At 40.0% G+C, this 27,830-nt stretch overlaps 1 protein-coding gene and 1 non-coding gene across 2 annotated transcripts in view; one reads left to right on the forward strand and one right to left on the reverse strand.

The window, feature by feature from the left end:
- The window catches only part of LOC126170003 (uncharacterized), a 435,162-nt gene that overhangs the window by 303,345 nt on the left and 103,987 nt on the right, over nt 1–27,830 (forward strand). The window lies entirely within an intron of this gene.
- On the reverse strand, nt 3,208–3,282 carry Trnas-uga (transfer RNA serine (anticodon UGA)). Its single transcript has one exon. It is a non-coding gene; the product is annotated as a tRNA-Ser (tRNA).

A 27,830-nucleotide genomic window follows, 5' to 3' on the forward strand; every position in this document is an offset into this window, starting at 1 on the left:
AGCTACGGCACTACGTTATCTATTAGCGGATGTCGCTGAAACTATTATCAGTAGACCTACTATCCTCCAGCTGGCAGATCAAAACCTATATCGTCTCACCGGGTGTCTTAAATCGTTCTTCCTGCAGTCGAATGAACATTTAATTACTTGGAGTATGAGCAAAACAACAAAACGGTTTAGCAATATGGTTCAAATGGCTCTAAGCACTATGCAACTTAACATCTGAGGTCATCAGTCCCCTGTACTTAGAACTACTTAAAACTAACTAACCTAAGGACATCAGGCACATCCTTGCCCGAGGGAGGATTCGATCCTGCGACCGTAGCAGCGACGCGATTCCGGACTGAAACGCCTAGAACCGCTAGGCCACAGCGGCTGGCTTGAGCAATATGTTTCGCTTCTTAGGGTGCATGATGAAAGAGCAAATTTTAAACGAGTAAAGTGAATTAAAATTCATGTGTCATCGCAAAATAACATTCCTACATGGTTATAACAGACATCTTCAGGGGAAGATAGCGTAGCACGTGTTTTTCATATTGACACGTCACTCACGTATTCCGGCGAGCGTTGTTACCGCAAATAATTTTAGTCCCATGAAAGAAAATGGCAAATAACATTTTTCAACCCTAACGCCACTGGTCGCTTTATGAGGAACGCTAATTATGGGAAAATTTGTTTGTCTGCTGTCTGCGAAAGCTGCTTTAATGTGTGAGACTCTCATGTGGCGCCTTATATCAATATGTCAGAGGATTCCCTGCGTAATATTGGGAAGTATGATTTGGTTTTCCCTCCTCGTTTCCACTAAAGTACAGTCGTTAACAAACATTCCGATTAGAGTTGCTGGCAACACAGAAATTGTGGAAAGCGATAGAAATCTAACGTGATATGCTAAAAAAGGTTTAGTGTGTGTGATTTAAAGAGACAGCCAGAGCTGCAACTGAAATGAATGTTTACTTATTCGGTGACTGGTTTCCGCCTAAGCCCATTCTGAAACCAACCAAGTAAAATGTCCATCAAAATAGCAGTAAACGAAGAAAGTATGCATGCGTATGGGCCCAACTAATGTTCATTAACGTTGAAGTTACGCATTTAGTATTTAATGGTTATAAGGATACTGTCAGCGCTTTCGAGTATCTTCCTTATAGTGGAAACATCTCTTATTTTGTATACGCATCAAGATACCAAAACAGTTCTTTCACTATGAGACAGTAGCTTTGTGGGTATATTTCTTATCCGTCAATTCTTTACATAGAATTGAAAACTTAAGCAAGATGTACATGAAACGTATTCGCAGTTGTGAATATGGACAACGATCACGTTTATAATGCAATGAGGATAGTGAAAATTCGTGCCGGAGCGGGACCCGAACATGGATTTCCTACTTATGGCGAGCGGTCGCCTTAAAATTAGGCTATACAAGAACGGCTCACGGCTGGACCCAAACTTCCATCCGTCGCCACCCCTGTAGCTTCGGATATACATACATATCCGAAGGAACATTGCATCTACTTCTAAGGAACACAGCTATGCCATGTCGTAATTAATAAGATATGGTGGCCCAAAGTGAACAAGGTCTACTCCAGCCGTGGAATTTCCCAAATTTCTCATACTATGACTTAATTTAATGCTTAACAAATGGTTGAGAACTGGGAAAGACTAGGGCAAACATTGAGAATTTAGTTAAGATTTTTATGTAACATTAAGTTGTTTGATCATGTCAGTCTCCCATATGCTTAGTTTGGATGTAACAGATGAGTGCTGCTATTGTTACAAGCTATGTATTCAACATTTCAGTCTGAACTGTACACAATACTAAATTTCATTCCCAAATACTTCAACGTTTAAGATTACCGAGTATTGTGCGTCTTATCGAAAACAACCCTGAATTCAAGAGAAACTTAGTGACTGTCTAGATGCCATCAGCCTTTCTCCCCTCCTTAGAATCTTACTGCCGTTTTCCTGCTCTATCATAGCTTACCACATTCATCTTTACTTTCCTCCTTTTTATCTACCGTCTCGGTTTCTATCAGTTTCACTTCAAGTTACTATTTCGCAGAATTTATTGCTTGTTTCAGAGCGAGAAACTGTTGTTGCAGATTTGATTCTTCCGATGCTTCTGCCATTGTCTTCGCTTTACACATCGTTAGCCATATTTGTTGTTTTATGGGAAACAATATTAACAGATCAGATATGATTATAATTCTTATAATGATAACTTACCATTCTTCTTGTTTTTAGTCTCGTTCAACTAGAGACAACGTCAGTTTATCTATCTTTTTTCTGCGAATTTTCACAGTCGCCCATTGCTGCTATATTCGCTTCCAGTGTTGTTCTTTTCTCTCTTTGTTCAATGCCTTCCCTTCTTCAGTTTCGGCATTTCCTTGAAACCTTCATGTGTTCATAGCTTTCTTTAGTCGAATCACGCTTCTAAATATCTTTGCGATAAATTTCCAGTTTGTGTGCATCTTTCTCTACTTCTATTAACTATAAACCATGTGTTCTCATATCTAGAAACTAGTTTAATATCCTTTTAGATATTCTTCCTGGTATCATTCGTGTCACCTGGCCATGGAGGCACTTCTATCCATAATCGACACACTTACCCTCTCCACTTCTTTTATCGTTTGTGATTTTGATGCCTTCTGTACTAGCTGTTTGCTTTAATGGGACTCTTCTTAAAATCTTTATTTCTTTGGTCTAATTTTTTTCCACATGATAGTTCTTCTTCACTTTAAGTGTCTGCTGTATGTAGAGCCTCCATTCGAAATACTGTACAGTACTGTTTAGCGTTTAAGGGTATCCGTCTTATGTATTAATTGATAAGCCACTTCGATTTTGTTACTGCAGGGACGAAGGTTTCTTTCTGTGATAGGTTAGGCTCTATTCAATCACCTAGGTGTTGAAACCTTACTGTCCACTTATTATTTCCCAGTCCGAACCTTATTTCTCTTGCCGCAGATTTTATAGATGTCACAATGTGTGTGTTCTCAAAAGAGATTTGAAATCCAGCCTCCACTGCAAGTGGATTCATTTAGTTGATTTCCTTCCTGATCTATGGAGTCTGAAGAGATCACTAGATCAAACACAAATAGTAGACGGTCGATTGTAAGATTCAAGTAGTTGTAGCCTAGTCGTGCCCCAGGATGAGATTTTCACTCTGCAGCGGAATGTGCGCTGATATGAAACTTCCTGGCAGATTAAAACTGTATGCCGGACCGAGACTCGAACTCGGGGCCTTTGCCTTTCACGGGCAAGTGCTCTACCAACTGAGCTACCCAAGCACGACTCACATCCCGTCCTCACAGCCTTACTTCTGCCAGTACCTCGTCTCTTACCTTCCAAACTTTACAGGAGCTCTCCTGCGAAACTTGCAGAACTGGCACTCCTGAAAGAAAGGATATTGCGGAGACATGGCTTTGCCACACCCTGGGGGATGTTTCCTGAACGAGATTTTCACTCAGCAGCGGAGTGTGCGCTGATATGAAACTTCCTGGCAGAGCACTTGCTCACGAAAGGCAAAGGTCCCGCGTTCGAGTCTCGGCCCGGCATACAGTTCTAATCTGCCAGGAAGTTTCATAGTCTTACCCCATTTTCTACAAGTGAAATGTTGAGTTCTTTCCGCCGTTCTTGGACGGCAGCTACTAAAACACCGTTGAAAACCAGTGGCGAAGGTTCAATTCCTTGCCTCAGTCGCATTTTACATTCAAAAGCACCACAGATCTCTCTTCTGAACTTTATTTTGTAGGTGACGCCGGTCTCGGTTTGCCGGAAAATCGCTTTTCCATCGTTATCTAAACCAGGTTTCTCCAGGATTTGAAACAGAGTGGTTTGATTAATTGGGTCACAAGCCTTCTTGAAATCGCCGAAGATCACCGCAGATTCCCTTTTCCTGAGTTTTAGGTATGAAAATATGGACTTCAGATCTAGAATGTTCAGCGAGCTATCGGTCCTTTCTGAAACACCCTTGGTATTCCCCCAAAGGTGGATCAATATATTGTTACAACGTATTCTATTTATCTTTGGAGAGGAACCTGTAACTTGTTATCAGGAGATGGACGACGTGGTTATTGTTCACACTTGTTTTGTGCTCTTTAATTTTAGTATTGTTATCTTTATTATTGTTATTATTATTTTATATAACTCATATTATACGCACACTGCAATAATAACTTCGCAGAAGCAGCAAGTGGTTTCTGTAGGGTACATAAATTATCAGCAACACTGCAACTCGCTTACGAAAACTAAGTGTCGAACGAAAGTGTTGACGTAAGATGATGGATGCCTGGCACGATGTAAGACTACAATTGAAAGGTATTATATACTGAAGAAAGTATCATTTTACTTATTGAGACTACGGAGACTTACGAGTGTTCAGTACTATAGTGAAAGAGATTAATAAAAACCGATAGCGACTTTTTGTAATATGTTTCTCAACATAGAGAAATGTATTAAATATGCAGCCTAAGAATACCGGCCCAGTACTGCGAAAGCATTATTTCTCTAGATCGTTAGCATATTCCTCTCCTACACTTCCAGAAATTACAGTCAGGTTTTTGAGATAATTCGCTAGCATTGGATTGTAGCTCATGTTGTCGTGTGCTGAAAATCCCTTTTTTTGGTCACACGAAATAAATGCTGCATGGAGTAAGCCTATATTTCAGCGTCAGTGCTTACGATCATAACGAAACTACTGAAATGACTTATGTGAAACAGACTTTTGCCCTGAACTAAGCAAAACTTTGTGATCCGAGATCGGTGGGCACTAAGGTGAGAACCCTTCATGGAAAGCATAGGATGGGAATTGGAAGTATAGAAGTCTCCATGCGATCCACTAATAGAGGATAATTGTAGATGGTAGATAGCTGAAAGTTCTACGTATTTTTTAGCCTGTGAGGAAGTAGATGAAATGTTTCGAGAATTAAAACATTCCTGAAAGAATAGTGAGCACTGAAAAGCGCTTCCGTACAAATATATCTATTACAGGTATCTCAGAGGCTAATTTTGTTGAGTATTTGCAAGCTCAGATGAATGGCCAGAATTTTTAGATAATAATTGTCCGTCGATTTCTGTAATATGTATTAACTGGAATCTTTGAGGCTGGCGAAACTTCTGTGAAAGATTATTTATAACTGGAATTTAAAAACTGCTCAGTAGAATAACCTAGTATTCACACTCTAGCCACATTTATTCACTAAATAATGATTGACATGCCCTTTGTGAACAAATTGAGATAAACAGAGTTAGCTAAAATACAAATTTTATAAATTTACATGATAGCCTTTTAAAAAAGGAACAAATGAGAGGAAAATGTAGCAGGATACGACACTGTGTATGAATAAAATAGCTCAGAAATCAAAAGGCGGGTAACTTTTTAATGCAGCGTGTAATGGACAGATGTAAAGTGTTTCACTCAAACCTTTCACGTCGGAAAGTATTTATTATGCTTTCCATCTCGTGGAACTAATTTAAACTGATTAAATTTATTGGTTATAAATAGTGCACGATAATGCAGCAAGCAGCAATAAAGGCAAATTAGTGTAATTCACTTAACAGCTGTATTTTTAAGCAGTTAAATTAAATCTGGTTGGAGGAACGTAATTTAAATACGTTACAGTTGCGCTTTTTTAACATTGGTTATCACTTTCTGGCCCAGTTAAACTGACAATGACTATCCGATACCAAACTACTTCACATGGTATCATGAACTTTAAAAGTTAAAGTTTGAAAACAGTAATATGTCAGTTGTATTAACGGTAATCTCCATATTACGCCCTAGGTGTTTAAAGTGACACTGTGATAAACTCGTCATTTGCAAGACGACATTTAATAGTATGCTTAAGTAAACATCTTTATCAGGCATGAATATCACCATCGACACTCTCGCCATGATCACGAAGTTTTACACCAAGTCCAAATTCTTGATTCACCAATGGGTAAAATTTTGAGACACAGCAGCGTAACGGCACACGACGGTGTCATTCCTAAGACTGTGGTCTCCATAGATGTCACACAAAATTAACGTAAACGAGCCAGTTCTTTATCTTGAATAGTTTATATTTTCCAGTCGAACTATTTCTTACCAATATTAATTGAAATCTTTTCCTGTACTTGCAAAAATCATACTTAACAAAAATCATCCTCTGACCAACCGCACAAATGTTGCTCTTAACAATTGCTGAGTGTAATGGCTAATGTTTAAAGTGCAGAAAATTTATACTGACCTAATATTGAAACAACACAAAAGAGCTTTCAATAGTTATTCGAAGCACGATTTAAAGAACATTTTGAATCTTTTCCTGTAACTTACAACGTCTTACACTTTCAAGGTAATATATCGCGTCTAGGTTTACAGACTTAAGGTCCGTTGTTATTTGTCGGACACATACCTTCATTCTGTCTGAGGTAATGAGATGTTTCCCGCCCGGTTGGCCGTGCGGTCTAACGCAAGGCTTTCCGGGCGGGAATGAGCGCCTGGTCCCCGGCACGAATCCGCCCGGCGGATTTGTGTCGAGACCCGGTTAACGGGCCAGTCTGTGGATGGTTTTTAGGCGGTTTTCATCTACCTCGGCGAATACGGGCTGGTTCCTCTTATTCCGCCTCAGTTACACTATGTCGGCGATTGCTGCGCAAACAAGTTCTCCACGTACGCGTACACTATCACGCAAACATAGGGGTTACACTCGTTTGGTGTGAGACGTTCCCTGGTGGGTCCATTGGGGGCCGAACCGCACAATAACCCTGGGTTCGGTGTGGGGCGGCGAAGGGGTAGTCGTCGTGGGATTGTGGACCACTGCGGTTGCGGCAGGGACGGAGCCTCTCTGTCGTTTCTAGGTCCCCAGTTAACAGAGAATAAGATGTTATTTTGTCTGATAATCATTTCGGTCATATTAATTATCCACATAGCAGCACGGTTATATGGGATGACTACTGCACGTTAACATTCCTGTTCCCAATCAATCACAACGCGACGCCGTTTCAACGTTTGGCTAAATGTATAATAAAGATTGTAATCATTAGTTCATTCCTAACCGCTTTTATTAATTCGATGTTTAATATTATTCAAATGTAATATGTTATATGAATTTGTATTATTATTGCTTTGTAGATCTATTGCATGTAATTTATGTGGAGTCATGGTGTAAAAACGCTTCTTTCAGTGTCGCGGGAACTAGAGAATTTTAAGAAGAAAGCACTGTACTGAGACGGATGATTCAATATAAGTTTGTGGATATGGGTGGAACATAGATTCCAGAAAACTATTGCATCACCATTCTTACAATAAAACAGTAAGATATCTACCAGAGATCTGGTTCTAAAAATTCAGCGAAGAGGAGAATTCGCCAGATCGCCGGAGGAGAAAATTTACAACCACGGAAAGATCAGGAAAAATAATTGTCAATCAATAAGATTTGCCAAGAAACTGACCCAGAAGACTAACATTACATGCAGAAGAGCAGAACGAGAAGCAGTTTTATAAAGAGAACGCAAGTATATTATGGTTTCACTGTGGAAGTGTACTAAACAGTTGGCATCTGTTTTTGATATAGGAGAGACTCTGCATTTCGTCAGTTCTACGTATGGTATCATGAAGAGGGACTGTTACAATTATATCCTGTATTAAAAACAGTGAACTGTGAACGGTATTGAAAACATTCATCTATTCAGGGTGTGGGACAAACTGTATTACACTCGAAACTGCAACTCTCTAGTTAAACGATTGACTATCCACTTGTCCACTGCTGAGTGCGCAGAATAATTTGCCTGCATATTAATATCGGCAAATCCCAGTCCATTTATTTCCTGGAATTATTTTAGCAATTCTACGGTGAGACCCTACTACAAATCGCTGCAGCGGAACATCACTGGAATTATTTTGCATATATTCTGAATTAATGTATTCCTTTGCAACATTATTTGCTGCCATACTGCCGTCCTTCTGAGGACAGCCCAAAAATCTGCAGTGTGACATCTGTAACAACGGCGACTCCCAAGTGTGACAAGAAAACATCCCAGAGATATATCTCCAACTACTGATACTGTTTTTTAGCTCAGTAAATACAAACTCACAGCAGATTAATATAGCCATTATGAAGTTCAATGGATCGCAGTATTTAATCAGTTATTCAATTCTAATCACTAAAGATTTAATAAATTTTGTCCCCTATGAGCCAAAAACATTCTTACAGTTAAGTTATACTGCGCTACTACGTGAACATTAATGTATAACTATGAAATACTACGCTTGCCTTCTGACATGCAACATTGTAATTACTTTGTTTCTCCAAATAAATACTACTGCAGATACGTCAGGCTCGCTCACATTCCGTAAGGACAGCATTAGTGCCACATAACAACACAGCAGGTTACAGAGGTTTCGTAGTGGATATTCTATATTAATACTTCCACTTAGTGTTTAAAGTTTTATACGAAAGTGATTTTATCGTTATCAATGAATTGTAGCTGTTTAGTATACTACTAAAGAAATGCCTTTGCATGGTATGGTTCTTTAGGGGTTCCGTACTTAAACCGTTATAAACTGGTAGCCTTACAAGAAAACACAGTCGATAAATAAATTTACTAGCCATGAAGTCAAATGTAAATGAAACATATGGGAAAAGGCAAAGCAGTTTCGTTATGTGTATAATACACAAAACGAAATCCGTATATGCTAGCCAATAATATCTAACTATGGATTAATATCTAACTATGAATATGAGCTTAAAGTAAAACCTCATCACTCTTTTAAAATGAGACTCTAGCCTATAATATTGGCCAAAGGAACTGCGTTATAGAAAGAACTTACAAATATGGAGCAGTGGGGATTGATAGACGAATTTTTTGTAGCAGAGACTGATCAAGGGAGTTAATTCAGCTCATAGTCTGATGGTTGGAATTAATAAAGGATGGATGAGTAAGAGTCTTTTTTTATCTACCTCTTATGTACAAACATACTCCACAAATCATCATATGGCAAATTGTGTAGGATGCCTTGTACCATTAGTGGCCATTTCCTTTCCTGTTCAACTCACAAATATATTGAGGGGCAAACTACTGTCTAAATGTTTCTCTATGAGTCCTAATTTCTCTTATCTTCATGATCCCTTCCCTAAATGTACATTGTTGACAGTAGAATCACTCAAAAACAGATTCTATAAATTTTCTCTACAGTGTTTCTCAAAAGCAACATTGACTTTCCATTTTGTTTTACAAAATATTTCCGTAAAACTTGTATTTTCTTACTATCTACCAGTAACAAACTAGCAACTCACATCTGAATTGCTTCTATAACTTCTTTTAAGCTGATAAGGTGGGGGTTCCAAACATTCGGACAACACTCATGAATGGTATGCACTTGTGTTTTGTGTGCACGATGCCAGACGCCTAAACAAAATTATAGAGGTGGGAACTGATAAACTAAAGAACATGTCAGAGGAAATGCAGAAATTTGGAGGTGTTTGGTACATGATCAGCAGCAGTTTACCATGTAGATATGGGAAGTGATCATGGCAATGAAAGTTGGAAATGAACAGTACTCTTCTTTAGTGGAAAATGTTTTCAATATTAAGTTGCACCATTTGCAATCGGTATGTCTATGTCAACATTCATAGCAGCCTTATGCAAAGTTTCAGGAACTACACTCAATTCAAAAATAATTCTGTGTAGATACTGTGTTGATAGCTTTTGGACAAAGAAAAGGGCACCGTCAGATACCTGCAGTAAGGATCAAGACAAGCATGAAGGGTTGAGTGGCTCTCATAGTTACAAAATCTGAAGTTTTAGTACAAGGAACTGTGGGTTTAGAGTTTCACATATCACAAAAGAAAACTGACCTGGATGTGAGAACATAAGTGCCTTTAAGGAAGCACCAACTCCAAAAGACAAGAGTCTGTGGAAATCACTGTTTAGGATGTCGGAATTTTATTGCAACATCATTCCTAAAGTGGCACTGAACGGTATAAGTTAAGCAAAACTACACAAGAAAAACAGCAGCTAGATACTGACATCTGAATGCCACTGAGTATTTGAACGAAACGTTAGCCAAAACTATAATATTGGAATAACTTGTTCTATGTGTTCCATCTTGTTTACATGAGATGTGGTGGGATAACATCTGCTTTAAGATACAGACGATTACAGACAAAAGTAACAGCGACCAATACTTTTCACCAGCTGCAGATTTCCAAAGTGTGGAAGGAATACTAGCGTCTGAAACTTCCCCTTTGAAAAATTGTACAAGACTGTACTTAAACTGACACACAATATTTTTTAGCGCAACGCGATCTGACTTTCAGAAATCCCTACAAAACAATGGCCCTGACTAACATTAACCTATACCTTTCACAAATCACTTACCTCACCAAAAATCTTCGTTACTCGAACTACTACAATACAGCGAGCGCCACTACTGCCAGCTAAATAAAAGATTCAAACTACGGAAGGCACTAACTACTGATAGGCATAGTTAGCAAATGAAAGATTTTAATAGAGAACAAGCTATGAATTTACCTTAATAGTCATAATCTCTCTCCCCACATCCACCACTGCTGGCGGCTCACCTACAACTGCCGCTGCCAAACACTACAATGGCAGACAACAATGCAACCTAGCCACAGACTGCACACAGCACAGCCAGTGATTTTCATACAGAGCGCTATGTAACGTTGCCAATAAGAAAACATAAACAGCCTACTTAGACGTCATTGGAAAAGAAGTTCTAGCAATTATTATAGGTCTGATGAAGTTTATCTGCTATGTTTGGGGACATCATAATATAATTATGATAGTTGACAAAGGATGTGAAACATAAAGGTTCTTTTAAAGCACCCTATTGGGTGCTCATCATTTCTACTGTCATTCGACATCGAAATTCGATATGTAATACCAGAAGAAAATGTGGTACCTAGTGTATTTCATGAATTACCATGGACACTGGTTAGGAAGGAAACGGATTGGGCACAACGGATTATTCAGAACTATGCATACTGAAGGAACTCCTCAGAAACGTTACATTATAAAGATGTGAAAGAAATTACATCAGTTGCAACAAGAGGACCATTATTTGAAATCAATGTTGATGTTCTGATTTTCAGTCAATTGACTGGTTTGATGCAGCTCTTCATGCTACTCCATCCTGTGCAAGTTTCTTTGTCTCCCAGTACCTACTGCAACATATATCTTTCTGAATCGGCTTAGTGTATTCATTTCTTGGTCTCCCACTACGATTTTTACCCTCCACGCAGCCCTCCAATACTAAATTGGTGACCCCTTGATGCCTCAGAACATGTACTACCAATCGATCCCTTCTTCTAGTTAAGTTGTGTCACCAATTTCTCTTCTTCCCAATTCTACTCAATACCTCCTCGTTAGTAATGTGATCTACCCATCTAATCTTCAGCATTTTTCTATAGCACCACATTTCGAAAGCTTCCATTCTCTTCTTGTCCAAACTATTTATTGTCTTTGTTTCACTTCCATACATGGCTACACTCCATACAAATACTTTCAGAAACGACTTCCTGACACTTAAATCTATACTCGATGTTAACAAATTTCTCTTATTCAGAAACGCTTTCCTTGCCATTGCCAGTCTCCATTTTATATCCTCTCTACTTCGACCATCATCAGTTAGTTTGCTCCCCTAAAAGCAAAACTCATCTACTACTTAAAGGTCTCATTTCCTAATCTAATTCCCTCAGCATCACCCGACTTAATTCAACTACATTCCATTATCCTCGTTTCGCTTTTGTTGATGTTCATCTTATATCATCATTTCAAGACACTGTCCATTCCGTTCAACTGCTCTTCCAAGTCCTTTGCTCTGTCTGACAGAATTACAATGTCATCGGCAAACCTCAAAGTTTTTATTTCTTCTCCATGGATTTTAATACCTACTCCGAATTTTTCTTTTGTTTCCTTTACTGCTTGCTCAATATAGAGATTGAATGAGAGCAGGGATAGGCTACAAACATGTCTCACTCCCTTCAAAATCTCTGATTCCCTTTCATGCTCCTTGATGCTTACAACTGCCATCAGGTTTCTGTACAAATTGTAAATAGCCTTTCGCTCCCTGTATTTTACCCCTGCCATCTTCAGAATTTGAAACAGAATATTCCAGTCAACATTGTCAAAAGCTTTCTCTAATTCTACAAATTGTAGAAAGTTAGGTTTGCCTTTCCATAATCTATTTTCTAAGATATGTCGTAGGGTCAGTCCTGCTTCACGTGCTCCAACATTTCTAACGGATCTTCCCCGAGGTCGGCTTCCACCAGTTTTTCCATTCGTCTGTAAAGAATTGTCTTTAGTATTTTGCAGCCGTGACTTATTAAACTGATAGTTCGGTAATTTTCACATCTGTCAACACCTGCTATCTTTGGGATTGTAATTATTACATTCGTCTTGAAGTCTGAGGGTCTTTCGTCTGTCTCATACATCTGGCTCACCAGATGGCAGAGTTTTGTCAGGGATGGCTCTCCCAAGGCTGTCAGTAGTTTTAATGTGATGTTGTCTGCTCTTGAGGCATTGTTTCGACTTAAGTCTTTCAATGCTCTGTGATACTCTTCATGCAGTATCATATCTCCCATTTCATCTTCATCTACTTCCTCTTCCATTTCCATAATATTGTCCTCAAGTACATCGTCCTTGTATGGAACCTCTGTATACTCCTTCCACCTTTCTACTTTACCTTCTTTGCCGAGAACTGGGTTTCCCTCAATGAAAGTAATACAAGACAAAATTCGCAAAGTGTATAACAAAATATTAAAATATTACCTCATTCATCTCCTAATATTTAGGAAGAGAAGGAAGACAGATAAAAGATAGAAAATCTGTTAGCCTGAAAAGCATTTTGACGAAATACTAGATGAGTGCAATATCAGTGAAGTGTATTGTGGTGTGTGTAAGTCATTGGATAAGTTGAAGGAAACCATTATCTTCATCAAAATGAGCAGAAACTAGTGAACTAGTATCTGCAACCAATTCTCAAAACAGCGAAGCTTGATTAAGACAATTTAAGAAAGCATGCAGGACATTCTAACAGCCAAGACATTAGAAACAGTAGGCTTGGAGTTATTCGATCCCTTGCCTGGACCTATAGGAAGAGAATGATACTTATTTGTCACGTTTATTTAGAATGTTCATACAGCCATATAGGAACAGTAGAGCGAATGGGAAAACTGTTGTAGCAAAAACTGATCAATATGTCGGAGAATTGGTTGCACCTAAGGCCATAAAGTATCATAATGGCAACTGTTTCATGTCTAAGAAAGGTAGGAGTCTATTGATAAAAAAAATGTCACATACTACACTCTACAGTGTAGCAAGAAGTCCATCTGAATGTAGTATGAGAAATTTGGTGTCTGCCAGCAAACTACTGTTCAATTAAGCACACTGACTGTCTAACATATGTGCAGTTATTTAAAAGTGTCATGAACTGCACAGCACATGAGAGTGTGGAGAACAATTTTTGGCCTCAAAATGATTAACGAGGTGAATAGTACTTGAGGAAAAGAGAATCGGATGTGAAACATCACTGAATTAAAGAAATATTGTCAAAGACAGTTTATTAAAAACATCTATTTAAAAAAAAATGTTATGTTATGTATTTTAGTGTACCCTTCTGTGTTCCTGCACCGAGCGAACGTAGTAGTATTTGCACGCTTGAATTAATGAAATCCTGTGGGATTGGGGCTAGAACTGCAGTTCTAAAGATCAGTCCACCGACGAATACCAGTAATTGTTGGAAGCACACGTGGTGAGTATAGAAAATGAGAGAACAATTCATCTGTTTGCCAATATACCATGTATACCATGTGCGGCAACGGAGGTATATTTACAAACGCGGAGGCATGGACTATGAGGCAATGTTGTCTCGGAATGGCAGAAAGAACTGAATTATGATGCATCATAATCTCTTTATAAACACTGAAGCAGACAGAAGATAAGAGATGGGTACTAGTACCCCACTGTGATGTTAACGAATGGAAGAGCAGTTACGGGAAAGTGCTTAACGTAATTCAGCTCTGTTAATTATACTGAACAAAATATATGATTGTAATATTTTCCTAAGGTATAATAAATTCTAACAATTATGATTATGTATTATTAGAATTAGGGAGGCAGGTGTATTGAGCATACTGTCGCCGCTTGTCTCGCCGTAAAGCAATATGAAGCCGTTCGAATATTTGGTTTACTGAAAGTCTGTAATTATTCATTGACTCCTAATCTCTCTTATTTATTCGATGTTTAGTATGATCGAAATGTAATATTTTTTATGAATCTGCAGTATTAATGCTTCGAAATTAAATTTTATACATTTTCTGCGTAATGTAGATGTATGGACGCTTTGGTACAGTAGGCAATATTATCTCCGTATAATTTTGCAAATAGAGAATAACAAATGAACGCACACAGTCTGACTCACGAGTGTGTGGTTTACTAACAGGCAGTAGTAAAATTGATTGTGACTAACAGAAAATTGATAATTTCATAGAAGGATGAGCAGTTTTCGTTGCAGTGGAAGATGGACGATTTTGAAACGAACTGAGAAGCGATCTACTTATATGGATGATGCAAAGTAAGTTGTGGAGATAGGCAGAACATAGACGATTGTTGAAATCAACTGAACTGCCATAGTTCAGATACAACAGGTTCCAAATACTCAGGAGTGAGCCGAAAGAGGAGAAGTTTCACAAGCAAGACGAGACAAAAAAACTATATTTTCAGGTCATATATTTATCAAGAAACTGGCACAGAACGTTGAACAGTCAGTACTAGCAATTGTATTGCTAGTACAACGAAAAGCACAAAAACCGAAACACTTCCATTTTTTTTTTGTCTGACTGGTTTGATGCAACCCGCCACGAATTCCTTTCCTGTGCTAACCTATTCGTCTCTGAGTAGCACTTGCAGCCTACGTCCTCAATTATTTGCTTCACGTATTCCAATCTCTGTCTTTCTCTACAGTTTTTGCCCTCTACAGCTCCCTCTAGTACTATGGAAGTCATTCCCTCATGTCTTAGCTGTTGTCCTATCATCCTGTCCCTTCTCCTTATCAGTGTTTTCCACATATTCCTTTCCTCTCCGATTCTGCGTCGAACCTCCTCATTCCTTACCTTATCAGTCCACCTAATTTTCAACATTCGTCTATAGCACCACATCTCAAAAGATTTTATTCTCTTCCGTTCCGGTTTTCCCACAGTCCATGTTTAAATACCAAACAATGCTGTACTCCAGACGTATATCCTCAGAAATTTCTTCCTCAAATTAAGGCCGGTATTTGATATTAGTAGACTTCTCTTGGCCAGAAATGCCTTTTTTGCCATAGCGAGTCTGCTTTTGATGTCCTCCTAGCTCCGTCCGTCATTGGTTATTTTATTGCCAAGGTAGCAGAATTCCTTAACTTCATTAACTTCGTGACCATCAATCCTGTTGTTAAGTTTCTCGCTGTTCTCATTTCTACTACTTTTCGTTACCTTCGTCTTTCTCCGATTTACTCTCAAACCATACTGTGTACTTATTAGACTGTTCATTCCGTTCAGCAGATCATTTAATTCTTCTTCACTTTCATTCAGGATAGCAATGTCATCAGCGAATAGTATCATTGATACCCTTTCACCTTGTATTTTAATTCCACTCCTGAACCTTTTTTTTATTTCCATCATTGCTAACTCGATGTACAGATTGAAGAGTAGGGGCGAAAGGTTACAGCCTTGTCTTACACCTTTCTTAATACGAGCACTGCGTTCTTGATCGTCCGCTCTTATTATACCCTCTTGGTTGTTGTACATGTTGTATATGACCCGTCTCTCCCTATAGCTCACCCTTACTTTTTTCAGAATCTCGAACAGCTTGCACCATTTTATATTGTCGAATGCTTTTTCGAGGTCGACAAATCCTATGAAAGTGTATTGATTTTTCTTTAGTCTTGCTTCCATTATTAGCCGTAACGTCTGAATTGCCTCTCCCGTCCCTTTACGTTTCCTAAAGCTAAACTGATCGTCACCTTTCGCATTCTCAATTTTCTTTTTCGTTCTTCTGTATATTATTCTTGTAAGCAGCTTCGATGCATGAGCTGTTAAGCTGATTGTGCGATAATTCTCGCACTTGTCAGCTCTTGCCGTCTTCGGAATTGTGTGGATGAAAGACGGAAGGTATATCGCCAGACTCATATATTCTACACACCAACGTGAATAGTAGTTCTGTTGCCACTTCCCCCAATGATTTTAGAAATTCTGATGGAATGTTATCTATCCCTTCTGCCTTATTTGACCGTAAGTCCTCCAAAGCTCTTTTAAATTCCGATTCTAATACTGGTCCCCTATCTCTTCTAAATTGACTCCTGTTTCTTCTTCTATCACATCAGACAAATCTTCACCCTCATAGAGGCTTTCAGTGTATTCTTTCCACCTATCTGCTCTCTCCTCTGCATTTAACAGTGGAATTCCCGTTGCACTCTTAATGTTATCATCGTTGCTTTTAACGTCACCAAAGGTTGTTTAGACTTTCCTGTATGCCGAGTCTGTACTTTCGACAATCATATCTTTTTCGATGTCTTCACATTTTTCTGTAGCCATTTCGTCTTAGCTTCCCTGCACTTCCCATTTATTTCATTCGTCAGAGACTTGTATTTCTGTATTCCTGATTTTCCCGGAACATGTTTGTACTTCCTCCTGTCATCAATCAACTGAAGTATTTCTTCTGTTACCCATGGTTTCTTCGCAGCTACCTTCTTTGTACCTATGTTTTCCTTCCCAACTTTTGTGATGGTCCTTTTTAGAGATGTCCATTCCTCTTCATTTGTACTGCCTACCGCGTTATTCCTTATAGCTGTATCTACAGCGTTAGGGAACTTCAAACGTATCTTGTCAGTCCTTAGTACTTCCGTATCCCACTTCTTTGCGTATTGATTCTTCCTGACTAATGTCTTGAACCTCAGCCTACTCTTCATCACTACTATATTGTGATCTGAGTCTATATCTGCCCCTGGGTACCCCTTACAATCCAATATTTGATTTCGGAATCTCTGTCTGACCATAATGTAATCTAATTGAAATCTTCCCGTACCTCCCGGCCTCTTCCAAGTAGACCTACTCCTCTTATGATTCTTGAACAGGGTATTCGCTATTACTAGCTGAAACTTTTTACAGGACTCAATTAGTCTTTTTCCTCTTTCATTCCTTGTCCCAAGCCCATATTCTCCTGTAACCTTTTCTTCTGCTCCTTCCCCTAGAACTGCATTCCAGTCGCCCATGACTATTAGATTTTCGTCCCCGATTACATACTGCATTACCCTTTCAGTATCCTCATACATTTTCTCTATCTGTTCATCTTCAGCTTGCGACGTCGGCATGTATACCTGAACTGTCGTTGTCGGTGTTGTCCTGCTGTCGATTCTGATTAGAACAACCCGGTCACTGAACTGTTCACAGTAACACACCCTCTGCCCTACCTTCCTATTCATGACGAATCCTACACCTGTTATACCATTTTCTGCTGCTGTTGATATTACCCGATACTCATCTGACCAGATATCCTTGTCTTCCTTCCACTTCACTTCACTGACCCCTACTATATCTAGATTGTGCCTTCGCATTTCCCTTTTCAGATTTTCTAGTTTCCCTACCACGTTCAAGCTTATGACATTCCACGCCCCGACTCGTAGAACGTTATCCTTTAGTAGATTATTCAATCTTTTTCTCATGGTAACCTCCCCCTTTGCAGTCCCCTCCCGGAGATCCGAATGGGGGACTATTCCGAAATCTTTTGCCAATGTAGAGATCATCATGACACTTCTTAAATTACAGGCCACATCTCCTGTGGATACACGTTACGTGTCTTTAATGCAGTGGTTTCCATTGCCTTCTTCATCCTCATGTCGTTCATCATTGCTGATTCTTCCGTCTTTAGGGGCAATTTCCCACCCCTAGGACAAGAGAGTGCCCTGAACCTCTATCCGCTCCTCCGCCCTCTTTGACAAGGCCGTTGGCAGAATGAGGCTGACTTCTTATGCCGGAAGTCTTCGGCCGCCAATGCTGATTATCAAAATTTAGGCAGTGGCGGGGATCGAACCCGGGACCGAAGTCGTTTTGATTATGAATCAAAGACCCTACCTACCCCTAGACCCTTTTTTTTAAATCTAGTTTTGTTCGCTTTTGTTCGTTGCATCTGCTCGGGGCGGACGTCGTAAGACATCCGTTTAAGTTCGTTGTTGATCGATTAACTCAGTTTTTTTTCTTACAGAGGGCTGCTAACCCTCTGACTGAACACGCTGACCCCTAGACCACACTTCCATTAAGAAAAGGCAAAGATATTGTGGTTTCGCTGTGGTAGTGTTCTAAATACTTATTCGCCTTGTCTTCCTCGCAGAGTAAACTTTATGCCGGGCCAGGAATATTCAATCAGTGCGTACTCCGTTGCAGAGTGAAAAGCTCATTCTAGAGATATTATCCAATTTTTTGAAAGGGGGGAGTGAGTTACGCCTGTTCTGCCGATGGCGTCACGAAGAGAAACTGTTACCAGCTACTCCTGTATTCGGGCTGTGTACAGATGCCACAGTTCTTCTACTCTGTGTGTGGGCCAAAACATGTAACAATTGTAAGTGTAACACTAATAAAAGTGAGAACTCTCTACGTAAGCATATCATTACACACTCGTCCATTAATGAGTATGCAAAGTACTATCTTCATATCAATCCCATTAAATATCAGTCTCATTCTTTTCTGGAATGATTAGACGTTCTACAGCGGAATGCGTACGTTGAGTAGATGCACGAGAGCACCTTTGAATTATTTTGTACATTTTTAAACTAATGTATTCCTTTGCAGAATTTTTTCTTGCCATCTTACCATCTTTCCGAGAACAGCCAAAGGTCTGAATTGCAACAACACCACAGTTTCCGTAACAAAAACAGCTTCTAGGTGAGACGTTCCAACGGATGCTGTTTTCCAACTCGGTGAATATAACTTCATCGCCGACCCTCACAAAGGAATTTCCATAATTCAGAGTGTGGTAAAATCAAATAATTTGCTCAGTAGCGGCAACTGAAGTTTTAATCCATTTTCTTTCCTATCGTTAAAAACTTTCTCATACTTCAAAGTTAATGTTGCATTTTTAAGAGGACGTTAATGCTTAAATGCAAAATGTCTGTAGCTTCTAGCACACTACGTTCTAACTATTTTACTTTCCTGAATACACACAATTCCAAGTGGATAAGTCTCACTTGGATTCGGTAAGGATAGAATTAATGTGCAGAGTACATGACAGAAGTTTCGTACTGCACCTTTTGCATTACTGCTTCTACTTAATGCTTTTAGTTTTATACGAAAGCGGTTTATCAATCTTCAGCTAAATCTTCCGGACTTGAACGTGCGGTCGATGCATAAAACTGCTTCCTGTCTCTTGGTCTCAACTACAGGAGACATTTTCCAAGGTAAACTACCTACAGCCGCAAAGGTTTGAGGGTTCAGGATTTATAGAGCGCGTAGAGGACACGTGATGCCGACTGTGTGACAGACTATGCGGACTGTGTAACTATCTGTGTATTTTTATTTTTTTTTTTTGTCATCAGTCTACTGACTGGTTTGATGCGGCCCGCCACGAATTCCTTTCCTGTGCTAACCTCTTCATCTCATAGTAGCACTTGCAGCCTACGTCCTCAATTAGTTGCTTGACGTATTCCAATCTGTCTTCCTCTACAGTTTTTGCCCTCTAAAGCTCCCTCTAGTACTATGGAAGTCATTCCCTCGTGTCTTAGCAGATGTCCTATCATCCTGTCCCTTCTCCTTATCAGTGTTTTCCACATATTCCTTTCCTCTCCGATTTTGCGTAGAATCTCCTCATTCCTTACCTTATCAGTCCACCTAATTTTCAACATTCGTCTATAGCACCACATCTCAAAAGATTTTATTCTCTTCCGTTCCGGTTTTCCCACAGTCCATGTTTCACTACCATAAAATGCTGTACTCCAGACGTACATCCTCAGAAATTTCTTCCTCAAATTAAGGCCGGTATTTGATATTAGTAGACTTCTCTTGGCCAGAAATGCCTTTTTTGCCATAGCGAGTCTGCTTTTGATGTCATCCTTGCTCCGTCCGTCATTGGTTATTTTGCTGCCTAGAAAGCAGAATTCCTTAACTTCATTGACTTCGTGACCATCAATCCTGATGTTAAGTTTCTCGCTGTTCTCATTTCTACTACTTCTCATTACCTTCGTCTTTCTCCGATTTACCGTCAAACCATACTGTGTACTCATTAGACTGTTCATTCCGTTCAGCAGATCATTTAATTCTTCTTCACTTTCACTCAGGATAGCAATGTCATCAGCAAATCGTATCATTGATACCCTTTCACCTTGTATTTTAATTCCACTCCTGAACCTTTTTTTTATTTCCATCACTGTTAATTCGATGTACAGATTGAAGAGTAGGGGCGAAAGGCTACAGCCTTGTCTTACACCTTTCTTAATACGAGCACTACGTTCTTGATCGTCCACTCTTATTATTCCCTCTTGGTTGTTGTACATGTTGTATATGACCCGTCTCTCCCTATAGCTCACCCTTACTTTTTTCAGAATCTCGAACAGCTTGCACCATTTTATATTGTCGAATGCTTTTTCGAGGTCGACAAATCCTATGAAAGTGTCTTGATTTTTCTTTAGCCGTGCTTCCATTATTAGCCGTAACGCCAGAATTGCCTCTCCCGTCCCTTTACTTTTCCTAAAGCCAAACTGATCGTCACCTAGCGCATTCTCAATTTTCTTTTTCATTCTTCTGTATATTATTCTTGTAAGCAGCTTCGGTGCATGAGCTGTTAAGCTGATTGTGCGATAATTCTCGCACTTGTCAGCTCTTGCCGTCTTCGGAACTGTGTGGATGATGCTTTTCCGAAAGTCAGATGGTATATCGCCAGACTCATATATTCTACACACCAACGTGAATAGTAGTTTTGTTGCCACTTACCCCAATGATTTTAGAAATTCTGATGGAATGTTATCTATCCCTTCCGCCTTATTTGACCGTAAGTCCTCCAAAGCTCTTTTAAATTCCGATTCTAATACTGGTCCCCTATCTCTTCTAAATTGACTCCTGTTTCTTCTTCTATCACATCAGACAAATCTTCACCCTCATAGAGGCTTTCAGTGTATTCTTTCCACCTATCTGCTCTCTCCTCTGCATTTAACAGTGGAATTCCCGTTGCACTCTTGATGTTACCACCGTTGCTTTTATTGTCACCAAAGGTTGTTTTGACTTTCCTGTATGCTGAGTCTGTCCTTCCGACAATCATATCTTTTTCGATGTCTTCACATTTTTCCTGTAGCCATTTCGTCTTAGCTTCCCTGCACTTCCAATTTATTTCATTCCTCAGCGACTTGTATTTCTGTATTCCTGATTTTCCCGGAACATGTTTGTACTTCCTCCTTTCAGCAATCAACTGAAGTATTTCTTCTGTTACCCATAGTTTCTTCGCAGCTATCTTCTTTGTACCTATGTTTTCCTTCCCAACTTTTGTGATGGTCCTTTTTAGAGATGTCCATTCCTCTTCAACTGTACTGCCTACTGTGGATAGCGCCGTCATTCTCGATTAAATGCAATCGTTTGTCGTTCTGTTAGCACAAAGTCTACATCTATATTTCATCTAACTTCAAACCTTCTCCTTTTATATTAAAATTATTGTGGTGTTTATGAGGTTCTACTGTTTTATCGTTTTCCAAGGAAATTATTTATTTAGACATCACTGATTTTGCTCTAGTAAAACCGTGTATGTCCATAAGCAATCAACATTTTAATACACAGTGCTTATTACTACTTTATTTAACAATATAACGTAGCACATAGATAAATCACTACAGAATGGAAAATGACTTTGTTTTACAAAGTCTTAGCTCCACACCGCATCAGTCTTCCTAATTACAATAATCACAACACAAAGAGAACCTGCAAAAAATTGAATCTGCAAAAATTTTTCTTTCAAATTGTCGTATATACATAAGATACTCTCATTTAATACAATTTTATTTGTAATTTTCATATAAAAGTGTCAGTGTGTGTGTGTGTGTGTGTGTGTGTGTGTGTGTGTGTGTGTCTGTCTGTCTGTCTTAATTTGCCAGAGTTACGACCAGGTAGAAGAGAGTCTCATAGCGAGTCTATTATACGGAACATTAGCAGTATTAAATTATTTTGGCGAGACTGAGGCAAGCTGAATGTGTGGTATTCCGATAGATAATTCCTATACGGAACATTCAGTACCAGCACTTAAGGGTGTTTGTATTTCAACGATTAGTAACGATACGGTGTATTTTGAGGCTCTTACTTGCGATTGACAGTGAAGACATGGAATTAGTAACTAATTGTATTCATCATTATTTGTATCCCGAATTGTGGCATGCGTCAGTGGTGTTTAAGCTCACGAGCACAGTCGTATAGAATACATAGCTAATCACAAATTGACAGTATATTATCAGATAATAATAATAATAATAGTAGTAGTTAAACGGGAAACAATCAAACTGTTTTATATCGATCATTAGATCGGGTAAAGAGAGTAATTTCGAAGGAAAGACCGAGGCCAGTCACAACCGGGCAACGAAATAGTTAGACGGTTACAAATGAAAATTACGATTGGATCATAATACTTTCATTTGACGATCCCCCGGAAATAAGAAACCGTAATCTTCCGATATGCAGTCAGAAGCATTATTCGTTGCGCTTGGGGGAATAGTAGTATGTAGTATTTGCGTGTGCATGTGTGTGTGCGTGTGTCGCCTTCGAACTTCACAGTCCTTATTTAATTAATTGTTAATCCGGGACTGTCTTCAATCCATTGGAGTGTCAAGCCAATCTAGTATTCCTATGCCAGCGCACGATAGACGATGACGTTGGTAAACTGATGATAAAATCAAGAAGGATTAGAATTGTAGAAATAGGTAAATGAAGAGAGGTAGACGCCGATAATACTAGCGTATACAGTACTTTACTGTCAACATTTCGTACTAATGCAATTTCTTTATAATTCATCAGGTTACCCTGCATTCAGAGGCTTTTGCACGCAGCGACTGTTATATTGACTTGTAAATAATAGATTTCACTTATCAGTCGTCCTTTTGAAATTTTATTGGCAGATCTAGATTTCAGCTAGAAACTAGCCGTTCTCAATGCACTATCATTTTGGATCAATACATGTAATGCCTGTTGGTCGGGCTTCATCCACAGTTCATTAAATACTTTATAATTGTTTTGTACTAATTATCATAACTATTTACTGTGTTACATGGCAGACATGTATATGCACTCCACCTACGCAGATATATCCTGAATTAGTCTTTTTGTAAATTCCAGTCTACATCTGCACCACCTTGTTAGTTATGGATTCCAGTGGCTATATGATTTGGTGAAGGCTGCCGGTCTTGCTTACGAGATGAAGGCAGAGCTCACCATCTGCAGCATCGTTGACAGAACCGACTGCGGACCTTTGGCGCAGAGCCGGGTGGAGGGTCTGAATCAGAGGCTCAGACGGTTTTGCGACCGTGTGGGCTACAGATTCCTTGACTTGCGCCTTAGGGTGGTGAGGTTTCGGGTTCCGCTGAATAGGTCAGGAGTTCACTACACTCAGCTGGCGGCTACAGGGATAGCGGAGGCTGTGTGGCGTGGACTGGGCGGTTTTTTTGTTAGAAGGCCTCGAGAAAGTACGGGGTGGGCTGCAATCTCAAAGGGTGCATGGCAAATACAGGACGTGCTTGGTTCAAGGAACAGTCGGAATTGTAGTTGTAAATTGTTGTAGTTGTGCTGGGAAGGTCCCTGAGCTTCAAGCGCCAATAGAAAGCACAGAAGCTGAAATCGTTATAGGTACAGAAAGCTGGCTTTAGCCTGAAATAAGTTCTGCAGAAATTTTTACGAAGTCTCAGACGGTGTTCAGGAAAGATAGATTAGGCAGAACTGGTGGTGGAGTGTTTGTGTCTGTCAGTATTGTTTTATCTTGTAGTGAAGTCGAAGTAGATACTCCGTGGGAATTGGTATGGGTGGAGGTTATACTTAACAGCCGAACTAAGTTAATAATTGGCTCCTTCTACCGACTCCCAGACTCCGATGATGTTCAGAGAAAATTTGAGTCTCGTAACAAATAAATACCCCACTCATACGGTTATAGTTGGTGGGGACTTCAACCTTCCCTCGATATGTTGGCAAAAATACTTGTTCAAAACCGGTGGTAGGCAGAAAACACGTTCCGAGATTGTTCTAAATGCTTTCTCCGAAAATTATTTCGAGCAGTTAGTCCACGAACCCACGCGAATTGTAAATGGTTGCGAAAACACACTTGACCTCTTAGCCACAAACAATCCAGAGCTGATAGAGAGCATCATAACTGATACAGGGATTAGTGATCACAAGGTCGTTGTATCTAGGCTCAGTACCATTTCTTCCGAATCCACCAGAAACAAACGCAAAATAATTTTATTTAAAAAAGCGGATAAAGTGTCACTAGAAGCCTTCCTAAGAGACAATCTCCATTCCTTCCGAACTGGCTATGCAAAAGTAGACGAGATGTAGCTCTAATTCATAGATATAGTAGCAACAGCAATTGAAAGATTCATACCTCTTAAATTGGTAAGAGATGGAACTGATTCCCAGTGGTACACAAAACAGGTCCGAACGCTGTTGCAGAGGCAACGGAAAAAGCATACGAAGTTCAGAAGAACGCGAAATCCCGAAGATTGGCTAAAATTAACAGACGCGCGAAATTTGGCACGGACTTCAATGCGAGATGCCTTTAATTGGTTCCACAACGAAATATTGTCTCGAAATTTGGTAGAAAATCCGAAGAAATTCTGGTCGTATGTGAAGTACACAAGCGGCAAGAAGCAGTCAATACCTTCGCTGCGCAGTGCAGATGGTATTGTTACCGACGACTGTGCCGCTAAAGCGGAGTTATTGAACGCAGTTTTCCGAAATTCCTTCACCAGGGATGACGAATGGAATATTCCAGAATTTGAAACACGAACAGCTGCTAGCATGAGTTTCTTAGAAGTAGATACCTTAGGGGTTGCGAAACGACTCAAATCGCTCGATACGGGCAAGTCTTCAGGTCCAGATTGTATAACGATTACGTTGCTTTCCGATTACGCTGATACAATAGCTCCCTACTTAGCAATCATATACAACCGCTCGCTCACCGATAGATCTGTACCTACAGGTTGGAAAATTGCGCAGGTCGCACCAGTGTTTAAGGTTAGGGTAGGTTAGTGGTGTTTAACGTCCCGTCGACAACGAGGTCATTAGAGACGGAGCGCAAGCTCGGGTTAGGGAAGGATGGGGACGGAAATCGGCCGTGCCCTTTCAAAGGAACCATCCCGGCATTTGCCTGAAACGATTTAGGGAAATCGCGGAAAACCTAAATCAGGATGGCCGGAGACGGGATTGAACCGTCGTCCTCCCGAATGCGAGTCCAGTGTGCTAGCCACTGCGCCACCTCGCTCGGTACAACACCAGTGTTTAAGAAGGGTATTAGGAGTAATCCATCCAACTACAGACCTATATCATTGACGTCAGTTTTTAGTAGGGTTTTGGAGCATATACTCTATTCAAACATTATGAATTACCTCGAAGGGAACGATCTATTGATACGTAATCAGCACGGTTTCAGAAAACATCGTTCTTGTGCAACGCAGCTAGCTCTTTATTCGCACGAAGTAATGGCCGCGATCGACAGGGGATCTCAAGTTGATTCCGTATTTCTGGATTTCCGGAAAGCTTTTGACACCGTTCCTCACAAGCGACTTCTAATCAAGCTGCGGGCCTGTGGGGTATCGTCTCAGTTGTGCGGCTGGATTCGTGATTTCCTGTCAGGAAGGTCGCAGTTCGTAGTAATAGACGGCAAATCATCTAGTAAAACTGAAGTGATATCAGGTGTTCCCCAGGTAAGCGTCCTGGGACCTCTGCTGCTCCTGATCTATATAAATGACCTGGGTGACAATCTGAGCAGTTCTCTTAGGTTGTTCACAGATGATGCTGTAATTAACCGTCTAGTAAGGTCATTCGAAAACCAGTGTCAGTTGCAAAGCGATTTAGAAAAGATTGCTGTATGGTGTGGCAGGTGGCAGTTGACGCTAAATAACGAAAAGTGTGAGGTGATCCACATGAGTTCCAAAAGAAATCCGTTGGAATTCGATTACTCGTTAAATAGTACAATTCTGAAGGCTGTCAATTCAACTAAGTACCTGGGTGTTAAAATTACGAACAACTTCAGTTGGAAAGACCACATAGATAATACTGTGGGGAAGGCGAGCCAAAAGTTGCGTTTCGTTGGCAGGACACTTACAAGATGCAACAAGTCCACTAAAGAGACAGCTTACACTACACTCGTTCGTCCTCTATTAGAATATTGCTGCGCGGTGTGGGATCCTTACCAGGTGGGACTGACGGAGGACATCGAAAGGGTGCAAAAAAGGGCAGCTCGTTTTGTATTATCACGTAATAGGGGAGAGAGTGTGGCATATACGCGAGTTGGGATGGAAGTCATTAAAGCAAAGGCGTTTTTCGTCGCGGCGAGATCTATTTACGAAATTTCAGTCACCAACTTCCTCTTCCGAATGCGAAGATGTTTTGTTGAGCCCAACGTACATAGGTAGGAATGATCATCAAAATGAAATAAGAGAAATCAGAGCTCGAACAGAAAGGTTTAGGTGTTCGTTTTTCCCGCGCGCTGTTCGGAAGTGGAATGGTAGAGAGATAGTATAATTGTTGTTCGATGAATCCTCTGCCAAGCACTTAAATGTGAATTGCAGAGTAGTCATGTAGATGTAGATGTGAAGGGATTGTAACGAGTTCCATTCCTAATCCTGCACTTACTTAGGTATCGCAGTGTCTTTATCAGGACATTTATCTTTCAAAAATATGTTTGTATGGCTTTTTCCTAGTATTCACGTTAGTAATGATCAGAATACTTTCATTTTAAGACCCAGCCGAAATACTAACACTGAAACTTCTGATATGTAGTCAGAAGCATTATTCGTTGCGCAACAAGGCCAGTATATAAATCTGACCACTCGAACGCAGTGTCCGCCAGAAGGTATGAGACACAGCCGTACCCTGCAAAGGCCAGTCCGTAGACTGATAGGACGAAGTTATGCTCAGACGCCACAGAAGCCGCACAAAATGCGGACTAGATTATGCTTTTACCACACATCACTCACATATCACAGTGTGCAGAAAAGTAATGCCTCCGAATTTTTATGTGAAAATTCTCACAGTTTTTTTTAAAATAAAAAGCGATCATTATTAACATTGCACACTTTTATTCTTGACATCTAGATATTTGCAGCTATCTATCGCTAGCTGAATCGTGGCGTATAACATGACTGTTTCCAACGCAAACATGTCAGTGCGTGAGAAACAGTGTGCTGTAACGGAGCTTCGAATGCGAAGAGTTCATTTTACACTTAGAGCACCCTCTCCTGCAGCATAACCGCACCAAGTCACACACTAGCGCTGCGATATCTGCAACCATCCGACGCGTTTTGTTTCACTGTCATCGATCAGCCACCATCCGGTCCCAGCTTGGTCCCATCGGATTTTCATTTGTTTTCGGTACTTAAAGAACACGTTAGAGGATTTCATTTTGAAAAGTGAAGAAGCTGTGCAAGCAGAAGTGAGGTTGTGACTCAAACATTCTAAGTGTGACGGTATCAACAAACGGATTCCTCGTTGCCACAAATGTGTTCCTCGTCAGGATGAGTATTTTGCGAAATGAATATGTAGACGTGCAGCCTAAGGATGTAGAACGTGTGTTTTATTTATATAACTTGAAGAGTTTTCACACATAAAGAATGCGGAGGCATTACT

The sequence above is a fragment of the Schistocerca cancellata genome, chromosome 1 (genome assembly GCF_023864275.1).
Source record: "Schistocerca cancellata isolate TAMUIC-IGC-003103 chromosome 1, iqSchCanc2.1, whole genome shotgun sequence".
NCBI classification, from domain to species: domain Eukaryota; kingdom Metazoa; phylum Arthropoda; class Insecta; order Orthoptera; family Acrididae; genus Schistocerca; species Schistocerca cancellata.